The 12873-nt window shown below is 47.9% G+C and overlaps 1 protein-coding gene across 5 annotated transcripts in view; it reads right to left on the bottom strand.

Annotated features, from left to right (window-relative positions):
* Positions 1–12873, bottom strand: part of PDZK1 (PDZ domain containing 1) — a 45463-nt gene that overhangs the window by 24768 nt on the left and 7822 nt on the right. For 2 of the 5 annotated variants that reach the window (XM_074389707.1, XM_074389708.1), the window contains exon 3: positions 652–712. The exons of the other annotated variants lie outside the window; for them this stretch is intronic. The gene's annotated coding sequence lies outside the window, so the exon portion shown is untranslated. The remainder of the gene's footprint in view (positions 1–651; positions 713–12873) is intronic. 5 annotated transcript variants of the gene reach the window in all.

Genomic DNA, 12873 nt, shown 5'->3' with positions numbered 1-12873 from the left:
TCTCTTGACCTCGTGATCCACCCGCCTCGGCCTCCCAAAGTGCTGGGATTACAGGCTTGAGCCACCGCGCCCGGCCCAAAACTCTGTCTTGCTCCATGATAAGGATGCCTGGGGCTCTGGAACACGGGGGCCTAATTAACTCCACCCCATCTTCTGCCCCCTGACAAAACCTGGATATCAGACCCCTATGGTGGGTAGACACAGAAGAAGTGCAGGCCTGTGGGTTTCTAGAATATCATTAGCAGCAATCCTCTGAAGCTGAAGTCCATTAAATTCAGCAGGCCTTATTCCCCAGTTCAAACACCCGGCATACATGGTGGCATATGCCTGGAGTCCCAGCTACTCAAGAGGCTTAGCGGGGAGGATTTCTTGAACCTGGAGGCAGAGGTTGCTGTGAGCCAAGATCGTGCCACTGCATTCCAACCTGGGCAACAGAGTGAGACCCTGTCTCAAAAAATAAAAAATAGGCCAGGTGTGGTGGCTCCAGCCTGTAATCCCAGCACTTCGGGAGGCCGAGGCGGGCGGATCACGAGGTCAAGAGATCAAGACCATCCTGGCCAACACGGTGAAACCTTGTCTTGGAGGGCGGGGGAAAAAAAATAAATAAAAGAAAAAAATAAATAAAAACTGGAGATAAGAGAAAGCTATCACCATTCCTGAGCTCCGAGGTGGGGGGTGGTAGGAATCAATAGTTGACCGCAAAGTTGTTTATCTGTGGGAAAGAGAACAAAGTGTTGGCTGGCAGCCAGGAACCACTCGCGGGAGGAGCCAGTGAGGTTTTCGCTTTCACCAATCTTACTGATGAAAAAGCTAATCATCCCTTTAAACTTGGCTTTCTTCCAAAATTAGATTATCGCTGCCAGGAAAGAGAATACCGTGGCCATGGTCAAGAAGAAAAGTTAGATGCCTTTTAGAAGTTAGGAAGCCTTGGTGATGACCGAGAGAAGCAGGGTCCCGTGACCTCTGCTGTGGCCAGAGAAGCAAGAACTCAAAGCCACTGGTCTATTTTCCGTAGGAAAGAAATCGCCGGTGGCACCCAGGGGACTTCTTCCAAGCCACAGGTAGGCCAAGGGCACTCAGCCCCCAGACATCCTCAACAGGACTGATACACCCGAGCTCCATCCTTAGCCCCACCCTCACCAAGTCCTCTGAACAGCAAGCTGGAAGTCCCAGCTGGGAGCTGTTCCTGTGAGACCCAAACAACCAGGAGGGTTCAGCTTTGTTGGCTGAGGGTAAGAGGAGGTCTCACCGGGCGCGGTGGCTCACGCCTGTAATCCCTACACTTTGGGAGGCCGAGGTGGGCGGATCATGAGGTCAGGCGATCAAGACCATCCTGGCCATGGTGAAACCCCGTCTCTGCTAAAATACAAAAAAATTAGCCGGGTGTGGTGGCGCACGCCTGTAGTCCCAGCTACTCAGGAGGCTGAGGCAGGGGAATGGCTTGAATCTGGGAGACAGAGGTTGCAGTGAGCCGAGATCGTGCCACTGCACTCCAGGCTGGTGACAGAGCGAGACTCCGTCTCAAAAAAAAAAAAAAAAAAAAAAGATGTGGTTTCATTTCCCCCGCAGTTTGTGTGACTGAGGCTGGACACTACAGGACGATCCTCAGCAGGGTTAGTTAGAGAAAGAGTAAGACCCCATTTCAATTGATCCCAGCATCAGTGGGGCTTTAGGGAAGCCAGGGCCCTGTCAGCCTGCATGTCAAAACCACAGCTGTTCTAAGATAACTGTTACAATGTGTCCTATTTTAAAATATGCAAGCCAGGCGCAGTGGGTCACACCTGTAATCGCAGCGCTTTGGGAGGCCAAGGCAGGCAGATGGAGATCAGGAATTCAAGACAAGCCTGGGCCACATGGTGAAACCCTGTTTCCACTAAAAATACAAAAATCAGCCAGGCGCAGTGGCACATGCCTGGAGTCCCAGCTACTCAGAAGGCTGAGGCAGGAGAATCGTCTGAAGCCAGGAGGCAGAGGTTGCAGTGAGCCGAGATTGCACCACTGCACTCCAGCCTGGGCTACAGAGTGAGACTGTCTCAAAAAAATAATAAACGGATAAATAAAAATAAAAATAAAAAATATTATGCATCTGAGCATGGTGACTTTTACTCCTGTAATCCCAGCACTTGGAGAGATAGAGGCAGGAAGATTGTTTGAGCCGGGGAGTCTGAGACCAAACAAAATGAGACCCTGTCTTTACAAATGTGAAAATTTTAAAACAATTTATCCAGGCACGTTGGCCCATGCCTATCGTCCCTGCTACTCGGGAAGTTGAAGCAGGAAGATTGAGTACAGAACCTCAAGGGTGAGCCCAGATCGCACCAGTGCACTCCAGCCTGGGCAACAGAGCAAGACCCTGTCTCTAAAAAATAAAAAGAAAGAAAATATCATGGCCTAGACAGGGAAGGGGCGAAGGTGGAGTGAAAGGATTATGGTTTGGTTTGGTTTGAGATGAAGTTTCACTCTTGTTGTCTAGGCTGGAGTACAATGGCAGTCTTGGCTCACTGTAACCTCCGCCTCCCGGGTTCAAGCTATGCTCCTGCCTCAGCCTCTCAAGTAACTAGAATTACAAGTGTGCACCACTACACCTGGCTAATTTTTGTATTTTAGTAGACGCAGGGTTTTGCCATGTTGACCAGGCTGGTCTTGAACTCCTGACCACAAGGGATCCACCTGCCTCGGCCTCCCAAAGTGCTGGGATTAAAGGCCTGAGCCAGTGTGCCCTGCTGGGTGAAGGAATCTTAAAGCCACTTAGCTCTTCAAAACTCTATGATCTCCTGCGAGCTACTTGGAACTTTCAAAGTCAGTAGGAGCCTAGCAAAAACACCGAACATTTCACTAAGGTGAACATGGGGTTTTCTGAAACGTTTCCTGCTCAAAAGCAGAGTGCGATTTGTATAGCCCCTATGAGCTTCCAGGGGTCATTTTGAAAATAAATTCTGGGCTGGTCACGGTGGCTCAAGCCTGTAATCCCAGCACTTTGGGAGGCCGAGGCGGGCAGATCGCGAGGTCAGGAGATCAAGACCATCCTGGCCAACATAGTGAAACCTCGTCTCTACTAAAAATACAAAAAAATTAGCTGGGTGTGGTGGCACGTGCCTGTAATCCCAGCTACTCGGGAGGCTGAGGCAGGAGAACTGCTTGAACCCAGGAGGCGGAGGTTGCGGTGAGCCGAGATGGTGCCACTGCACTCCAGCCTGGTGACAGAGCGAGACTCCGTCTCAAAAGAAAGAAGAGAAAGAGAAAGAAGGAAAGAAAGAAAGAGAGAGAGAAAGAAAGAAAAGAAAAGGGATTCTGGAGCTGCTAGAGACCAGACAAAACTTGGGCCAGGAGAAAGTAAATGCTTCTAAAGAAGGAAAATGGTAACTTCTTGACGAGTGAAGTCAACAGAATAACAGGGTCTTCCTTTAGCTCCTCAGTCCTAGGCTTTGACCACCCATGCCCAATCCAGCTGTCTCATCTGAGTGAGCAGAAAAATGTAGTTGAAATCATATCACTCTGCAGACTGTGTCAGGTAATGCTAGCAATAACAAATCATGTCATAATTCGAAAACTCTCTATGGCACATTATCTCATTTAACGCTCACAATCACCTTACAAATTTGATTCTCAATCCTAGCTGCCCCTCAGAGTTACCTGTAGAGATTTAGAAAAATGGATACTTAGGTCCCACCTCAGGTCTAATGCAGACCTAAACCAGAGCAAAGGAACCGGAGCTTAAAAATCGCCCAAGGTTGGTTGGGCGTGGTGGCTCGCGCCTGTAATCCAAGCACTTAGGAGGCCAAGGCGGACGGATCACCTGAGGTCAGGAGTTCAAGACCAGCCTGACCAACATGGTGAAACCCCGTCTTTTAAAAAAAAAAAAAAAAAAAAAAAGTCACTCCCTCCCTCATGGGTCACAGAAGAATGTCAAGACTGGGTGAACTAATCACAGCCACGACCCTGGGCTCACCTTTATCCAATTCTGAGAGGCCAGGGTGGCAGCTGGGTTAGAAGCAGCCCTTGGTCCCACTGTGCAGTCCTCAGGATCCTGTGTGCCCGCTATCAGTGCCCAACCCACAGGACAGGAGTGGGCAGCAAGCTGCTATCTGTGCCATGTGTCTCCCTCCCCAAGTTCTAGCTATGAGTCGAGTGAGCCTAGAACCACGCAGATAGAGCCACCTGTAACAGTTCTCGTGGGCTCTTTATGCTACGAATGAAGTTTAGGGGACTGCTCCCTACCTCCCAAATCTAAACACCTTAAAAGCTGAGGCCAGGGTCCAGACGCAGTGGCTCACGCCTATAATCCCAGCACTATGGGAGGCTGAGGCGGGTGGATCACGAGGTCAAGAGATCGAGACCATCCTGGTCAACATGGTGAAACCCCGTCTCTACTAAAGATACAAAAAAAAAAAATTAGCTGGGCATGGTGGCACATGCCTGTAATCCCAGCTACTCAGGAGGCTGAGGCAGGAGAATTGCCTGAACCCAGGAGGCGGAGGTTGCGGTGAGCCGAGATCGCGCCACTGCACTCCAGCCTGGGTAACAAGAGTGAAACTCCATCTCAAAAAAACTCAGGCCAGTCCTCATCCTCCTCCAACTCTATGGGCAGAATTCACTCAGGACTGAGGCCCTAGGACAAGCAATGAGGAAAAGCAGGGGGTTGCCAGCCTGACTTCACAGTTCTCTGCTCCCTACCAATCTCTTCCCTTTCCCAAACAATTAGTTTTTCAATTAGCATGCTGGGGCGGGTGAAATCTGTTTAGGATTATGAATTCCTTCTAGTTTCCACTTCAGCATCAAGAAGACATATTACCTAAGCCTGATCTCGTTTCTTCAAGCCACAGGCATCTGCCCCTTCATTATATGCAAAACACCGTCAGGCGGTTGATAGGATAAAGTTACACAGCCACCCTATTCTTGAGAGACTTTATAGTTGAATATAGTTAAGAAAATGTTTTAGAACAAAATAACTGGCCGGGCGTGGTGGCTCACGCTGGTAATCCCGACACTTTGGGAGGCTGAGACACGTGGCTCACGAGGTCAACAGATCAGACCATCCTGGCCAACACAGTGAAACCCCATCTCTACTAACAATTAGCCGGGTGTGGTGGCATGTGCCTGTAGTCCCAGCTACTCAGGAGGCTGAGGCAGGAGCATCGCCTGAACTCGGGAGGCAGAGGTTGCAGTGAGCAGAGATTGCGCCACTGCACTCCAGCCTGGCGACACAGCAACACTCTGTCTCAAAAAAAAACTAAAACTAAAAAAACAAAAAACAAAAAAAACCTGTCATTGTGAGCAGAGTGTAAGTGAGGTAAGACGTACAATATGAAACAAATTAAGGAAACCCTCAAGAATTAGGAAGGATTCCATTTAAGCCTACAGATGGATGGCATTCCAAAAGGCACAGAAGTAGGACGAGACCATTGTAGACACAGGACAGTGCAGACAGCACGTTTTCAAAGTGGGAAAGTTGGCCAGGCGCAGTGGCTCATGCCTATAATCGCAGCACTTTGGGAGGCAGAAGCAGGCAAATCACTTGAAGTCAGGAGTTCAAGATCAGCCTAGCCAACATGGCGAAATCCTGTCTATAAAAAAATACAAAAATTAGCCAGGTGTGGTGGTGGGCACCTGTAATCCCAGCTACTGGGGAGGCTAAGGCAGGAGCATCATCACTTCAACCCAGGAAGCAGAGGTCACACTGAGCCAAGATAGTGCCACCGCACTCCAGCCTGGGCGACAAAGTGAGACACTGTCTCTAAAACAAGTAATTAAAGAAAGTGGGGCCGGGCGCGGTGGCTCACGCCTGTAATCCCAGCACTTTGGGAGGCTGAGGTGGGTGGATCACCTGAGGTCGGGAGTTCGAGACCAGCCTGACCAACATGGAGAAACTCCATCTCTACTAAAAACACAAGATTAGCTGGGCATGGTGGTGCCTGCCTGTAATCCCAGCTACTCAGGAGGCTGAGGCAGGAGAATCACTTGAACCCGGGAGGCGGAGGTTGCAGTGAGACAAGATTGTACCACTGCACTCCAGCCTGGTGACAGAGTGAGACTCTGTCTCAAGAAAAAAAAAAAAAAAAAAAAAAGGTCTAGTCATGAGGAATGAGATGGCAACGTCAGTTTGAGGGGGTTTCAAGTAGAGGACTTGACGGAACACCACCTAGAGCTCAGGGGACACTGGGCGAGAGTCCAGGGTTGGGGCTATCTGCACAGCAGCGCTACGTGAAGCCCATGAATGAGGGTAGGCAAGGCAGGGGTCCAAGGATCAAGCCTTGTGCGAGGCCTGTATCTAAGTGATAGAAATATGAAATAAAAGGAATTATCAGAAATCAAAACGCCAAAACGTTAGTGTCATCAAAACTGAAAGAAGGCCAGGCGCGGTGGCTCACGGCTGTAATTCTAGCACTTTGGGAGGCCGAGGTGGGTGGATCACCTGAGGTCAGGAGTTTAAGACCAGCCTGGCCATCATGGAGAAAACCCCATCTTTAAAAAAAAAAAAAAAAACGGAAAGAAGAATTTTAAGATGGGAGAGTTAGCAAGGCCAAATAATGCTAAGAGGTAGAGACAATGAAAATAGTCAGAAAATGCCACTGACATTCAGAAAATGGAAGTCCGGGCAGATAAGAAACTAAGAAGCAAGTGGGTACCAAGTAACAGACGCCAGAAATGTTGCTACATTTGGAACAGATAAATTAGAGAGCTGGAGTAGCAGCTGGAGGGAGAAGTGGGGTTGCTGGATGCTTTTATTTTTAACGTTAAGAAGATGATCAGGGCCAGGCGCGGTGGCTCAAGCCTGTAATCCCAGCACTTTGGGAGGCCGAGGCGGGTGGATCACGAGGTCAAGAGATCGAGACCATCCTGGTCAACATGGTGAAACCCCGTCTCTACTAAAAATACATAAAAAATTAGCTGGGCATGGTGGCGCGTGCCTGTAATCCCAGCTACTCAGGAGGCTGAGGCAGGAGAATTGCCTGAACCCAGGAGGCGGAGGTTGCGGTGAGCCGAGATCGCGCCATTGCACTCCAGCCTGGGTAACAAGAGTGAAACTCCGTCTCAAAAAAAAAAAAAAAAAAGAAGAAGATGATGATCAGCAGGTTTCTGTATCAAAGGATGATCTGAAGAACATGGAAGCTGGAGTTAGCCTTGATGAGATGGAGCAGCTCTTCTCCAGGGGCAGGAGAGAAGTGGGAAAAAATGGTAGAAGGAAGAAACCAAGGCCACTTATCTCAGCATCAATCTCTCCTAGGAAGTAGTTAACAAAATTCAGGAACTTGGAGAATAAGCAGCACAAGCACCACAGAAAAATATTCTCTAGGGTCAAACAGGTAAAGCAGCGAAGGTGGGCAGGAGGGGCCAGTAGAGTAGCTGCTGCTTTTCATGAAAAGATAACTCCGTGGCCGGGTGCAGTAGCTCACGCCTGTAATCCTAGCACTTTGGGAGGCTGAGGTGGGTGGATCACCTGAGGTCAGGAGTTCAAGACCAGCCTGGCCATTATAGTGAAACCCCATCTTAAAAAAATAAAATAAAAAATAATAAAAATAAAAATAATAAAATTTTAAAAAGATAACTCCATGAGGAAGAAGAGGAGGCCAGCATGTCACCTTTCCATTTTCAAGAGACTCTAGCAATCTAGATTTACATAAAATGTCCCCATTTTTGAAAACGGACAGCTATTTCAGACTTAAAAGAAACTCTATGTAAACCAAAACAGAATGGAGCTCCTGAGCTGGCGGTGAACTAAGGCCACAGCGTTAGCTCACTACAAAGAGTCGGTGAATTGAACTAAAATGTCCAAGAAACAACTTAGGTTAAATATATACATATATATATATATAGTAAGCTTTCAGCAGCAGAGTTTCTCATGGATTTTTCTCACAGTAATATACATCAAGCATAGAAAAGGAAAGTGGTAACTTTTAACCTAAGTCGAGGCTTAACATATTTTTAAAACATAAGCCTAGGCCGGGTGCAGTAGCTCACGCCTATAATCCCAGCACTTTGGGAGGCCAAGACAGGTGGATCACCTGAGGTCAGGAGTTCGAGACCAGCCTGGCCAACATGGTGAAACTACGTCTCTACTAAAAATACAAGAAAAAAATAATCAGCTTGGCATGGTGGTGGGTGCCTGTAGGCCCAACTACTCAGGAGGCTGAGGCAGGAGAATTGCTTGAACCCAGGAGGCAGAGGTTGCGGTGAGCCGAGATTGTACCATTGCACTCCAGCCTGGGTGAAAGAGTGAGACTTTGTCTCAAAAAAAAAAAAAGAAAACATGAAGAAATCAGCGAGGTGTGGTGGTGGGCACTTGTAATCCCAGCTACTCGGGAGGCTGAGGCAGGAGAATCACTTGAACTCAGGAGGTGGAGGTTGCAGTGAGCTGAGATCATGTCCTTGTACTCTAGGCTGGGTGACAAGTGAAACTCTATCTCAAATAAAAAATTAAAAAAATTATCTGGGTGTGGTGGTGCATGCGTGTAGTCCCAGCTACTCGGGAGGCTGAGGCACAGGAATGACTTGAACCCAGGAGCCAGAGGTTGCAGTGAGCGGAGATCGCACCACTCACTCCAGCCCGGGCAACAGAGCAAGACTCCATCTCAAACAAACCAACCCAGAAAGGTAGGACTGTGAGGGTTTCTAGATTTACAAGGAACACAGAGCTGGAATGTTAGACCGTGGGGCCAACATGAATTGGCAGGTAAGAGGATCTAGACGTTTGGGACTGGGAAGATGAAATGTTTCGGGGACTAGCTCAGCAGCATGAGTGGGGAGGAAAGAAGTGACTTAGGAAGCACTTTCTTTTTTTTTTTTTTTTTTTTTTTTTGAGGCGGAGTTTCGCTCTTGTTGCGCAGGCTGGAGTGCAATGGCGCGATCTCGGCTCACCGCAACCTCCGCCTCCTGGGCTCAGGCAATTCTCCTGCCTCAGCCTCCTGAGTAGCTGGGATTACAAGCACGTGCCACCATGCCCAGCTAATTTTTTGTATTTTTAGTAGAGACGGGGTTTCACCATGTTGACCAGGATGGTCTCGATCTCTCGACCTCATGATCCTGGCCAACATGGTGAAACCCCGTCTCTACTAAAAATACAAAACATTAGCTGGGCATGGTGGCGCGTGCCTGTAATCCCAGCTACTCAGGAGGCTGAGGCAGGAGAATTGCCTGAACCCAGGAGGCGGAGGTTGCGGTGAGCCGAGATCGCGCCATTGCACTCCAGCCTGGGTAACAAGAGCGAAACTCCGTCTCAAAAAAAAAAAAAAAAAAAAAAAACTTTAGTGCAGAACAGGTCCCCGTGATGCAATTCTAAAGGAGCCATGTGTGTATACAAAAGGGAATCTGTATTTTTGTTTCCATCTTTCCCTAGGATGTATTCTGAGTAAAGTCGAGTAGAAACAGCAAGGTTTCAGAGCCAAACCTCATTTTGAATCCTGGTTTCACTGCTTGCTCCCTGTGAGAACATGGGTGAGATTCTTAATTTTGAGCTGAAGCTGGAAGAGCCCTAGAACAGGAAGCGCACGTGGGTGCAGCGAAGCTGACTTACAGGCGCACACGTGCGGCCTGGGGCACAGCTTCCGGAGCATCCAAATTCCCTCCAAGCAAATCACTCTTTCCTGTCCTCTGGTGGAAGCCCTAGTGTAATGGGAATCCCATTTTCTGTGAGAACATTTGAAATTTGTTCCTGATTTTCTTTTTGCAGCAGACAAGAAGCAATTATAGACTAGGAAGATGCAGGCAAGGAACTCTCTATCCACTCAGCCCAGACCCCTTCTGCAAAGCGAATTTCAGCTGCTGAAAAGTCAGGGCTGGAGATTTTGTTCACGAACAAAGAAAGATCAAATAGAAATCTCTAGACTTGGCTGGGCGCGGTGGCTCACACCTGTAATCCTAGCACTTTGGGAGGCCGAGGTGGGTGGATCACCTGAGGTCAGGAGTTCAAGGCCAGCCTGGCCAACATGGTGAAACCCCATCTTTAAAAACGAAAGAAAGAAAGAAAGAAAGAAAACTCTGGACTTGGCTGGGCATGGTGGCTCATGCCTGTAATCCAAGCACTTTGGAGGCCAAGGCAGGCGGATCACCTGAGGTCGGGAGTTCAAGACCAGCCTGACCAACATGGTGAAACCCTGTCTTAAAGAAAAAGAGGCCGGGCGCGGTGGCTCAAGCCTGTAATCTCAGCACTTTGGGAGGCCGAGGCGAGTGGATCACGAGGTCAAGAGATCGAGACCATCCTGGTCAACATGGTGAAACCCCGTCTCTACTAAAAATACAAAAATTAGCTGGGCATGGTGGTGCACGCCTGTAGTCCCAGCTACTAGGGAGGCTGAGGCAGGAGAATTGCTTGAACCCAGGAGGCGGAGGTTGCGGTGAGCCGAGATCGTGCCATTGCACTCCAGCCTGGGTAACAACAGCGAAACCCCGTCTCAAAAAAAAAAAAAAAAAGAAAAAGAAAAAGAAAGAAAACTCTGGATTCAAAAGTATCCTGTAAGTCTGACAGCCAGGGAATTACAAAACAGAACCAGATGGTGTGTATCAAGGAGGTAATAAGAGTCCAGGGCGCTTTGACAGAATTTCAAAGACTAAGCTGGCCAGAGAGTTCCACCACCTGGAGTGGATGAGCTCTAACAGAAGTGAACATAGGAGACCCAAGGAACAGACAGAGGAGAAGATGGAGTGAGTGAAGCATTACCTTAGCTACAGATAGATACCTGGCACAGCTAGGGACCTTCACAGCCAAGGAGCAACTAGTGAACAGGCTCACTCAGCAGACAGCATCACTCAAATGCCAAAAGATCAGAGAAAGGGCATGGGATAAACAGCATTCTGCTCAGAGGGAGAAAAATAGAAAGGAGCTGTCACCAGCAACAGCCAGATGCAATGAACTATGATCCAAAACAAAAGAGCCCAGGTACTGTCATCTCTGCTCATCTTCCAAGGTCTGGGACTTAGAAGTGGTAGAATTAAGCCGGGCACGGTGGCTCAAGCCTGTAATCCCAGCACTTTGGAAGGCCGAGGCGGGTGGATCACGAGGTCAAGAGATCGAGACCATCCTGGTCAACATGGTGAAACCTCGTCTCTACTAAAAATACAAAAAGTTAGCTGGGCATGGTGGCGCGTGCCTGTAGTCCCAGCTACTCAGGAGGCTGAGGCAAGAGAATTGCCTGAACCCAGGAGGCGGAGGTTGCGGTGAGCCGAGATCGCGCCATTGCACTCCAGCCTGGGTAACAAGAGCGAAACTCTGTCTCAAAAAAAAAAAAAAAAAAAAGAAGTGGTAGAATTATTCCATAAATATAGTAATCTACACCGGAACCCACCATCACCCTACCTAATAGTAATTAGGAATCAGTTACACAGTCAGTATCACAGCACAAAGAAAACAGAGCCTCTCCCCACAAGGCACTTACGTAACCAACACCCAATCCATGAAACAAACTAAACAGTAAAAACTTAGCGGACTGCTGGTGAGTAATGTTTAACCCTCGTTACTTTGACTGCGGAAGGGTATCTGATTGTATGACCTAGGATGGAACCACAGAGTAAATTATTTCTGTCTCATTGAGGTGTAAGGAGAAGAAAGGGCAGGGTCTCTCTGGCAACATTCAACCTAGACATCATTTGCTTTCCACTGAAGTCCATGCTTGCCTGTAAAACACTCTGAACTTCAGCAAGAAAAAAGCAACATTCTCAGGATGATTGACCAGGTGTATCTGCACAGTGTGGACTCTGAGGAATGCTGTTCCCGCAGCACTTGAGGTATCTGTTTAACAAGAAAGAGAAAAAACAAACCCACTAGACTTTTGTTAGGAAAATACAGTTGGTGGAGACTGCGCAATGTTAAGTCAGCAACTACAGAGAGGCTGAGAATTCCCTACAGGCATCAGCCGTGACTCCAAGGCTTTCTGCCTCACACCAGCCATGTCTTCAGAGCCTGCCACGGAGCCTTAGCACGTGCTGTCTCTTCCGACGGCATAAGCAGAAAAAAAAAAAAAATCCTACTATATCTGAGCTGGTACTGACAAATGTCTCTATCAAGGAAAAGATAAAGGAAATTGAGTTTAAAGATAAACTCAACTTCACCCTTCTTCAAATATATTTTACCTAGAATGCAGATCATATTTCAGGCTAGCCAAATTTCTCCTTTGAAAAGCAAGGCATGGGCCAGGCACGGTGGCTCACTCCTGTAATCCCTGCACTTTGGGAGGCCGAGGCAGGTGGATCGCCTGAGGTCAGGAGTTCAAGACTAGCCTGGCCAACATAGTGAAATCCTGTCTCTACTAAAAATAGAAAAAATTCGCTGGGCGTAGTGGCAGGCACCTGTAATCCCAGCTGCTCGGGACGCTGAGGCAGGAGAATCACTTGAACCCTGGAGGCGGAGGTTGCAGTGAGCTGAGATAGCACCATTGCACTCCGGCCTGGGCAACAAGAATGAGACTCCGTCTCAAAAAAAAAAAAAAAGAAAGAAAGAAAAAAGAAAAGCAAGGCATGTGGAAATTCAAATACTGAAGTATATTTACTTTAAATATTTTTTTTTCTTTTTTTTTATTTATTTTTAAAACGGGGTTTCACCATGTTGGTCAGGCTGGTCTTGAACTCCTGACCTCAGGTGATCTGCCCACCTAGGCCTCCAAAGTGCTTGGATTACAGGCGTGAGCCACCATGCCTGGCCTACTTTAAATAATTAATATCAAAAACAGAAGGAGAAGCAGGGCTCTAAAATATGTATTTGCTTTCTGTACTTTCCCGTTGTGATAGTTAACTGGTCTTAGCCAGGGATACACTTCCAATGTGAGAAATTAATGAACTGCATTCCCTTGAGAATTATCTAAAGAAGAGTGATCACAGATGCACTGTCATATAAATGAGAGAATTTTTATCTCTCATTGGTGATAAAGACTGGGATCTACTTAT

This window comes from Saimiri boliviensis, chromosome 19, assembly GCF_048565385.1.
Source record: "Saimiri boliviensis isolate mSaiBol1 chromosome 19, mSaiBol1.pri, whole genome shotgun sequence".
Classification (NCBI taxonomy): domain Eukaryota; kingdom Metazoa; phylum Chordata; class Mammalia; order Primates; family Cebidae; genus Saimiri; species Saimiri boliviensis.
This window is presented reverse-complemented; position numbering and strand designations above follow the sequence as displayed.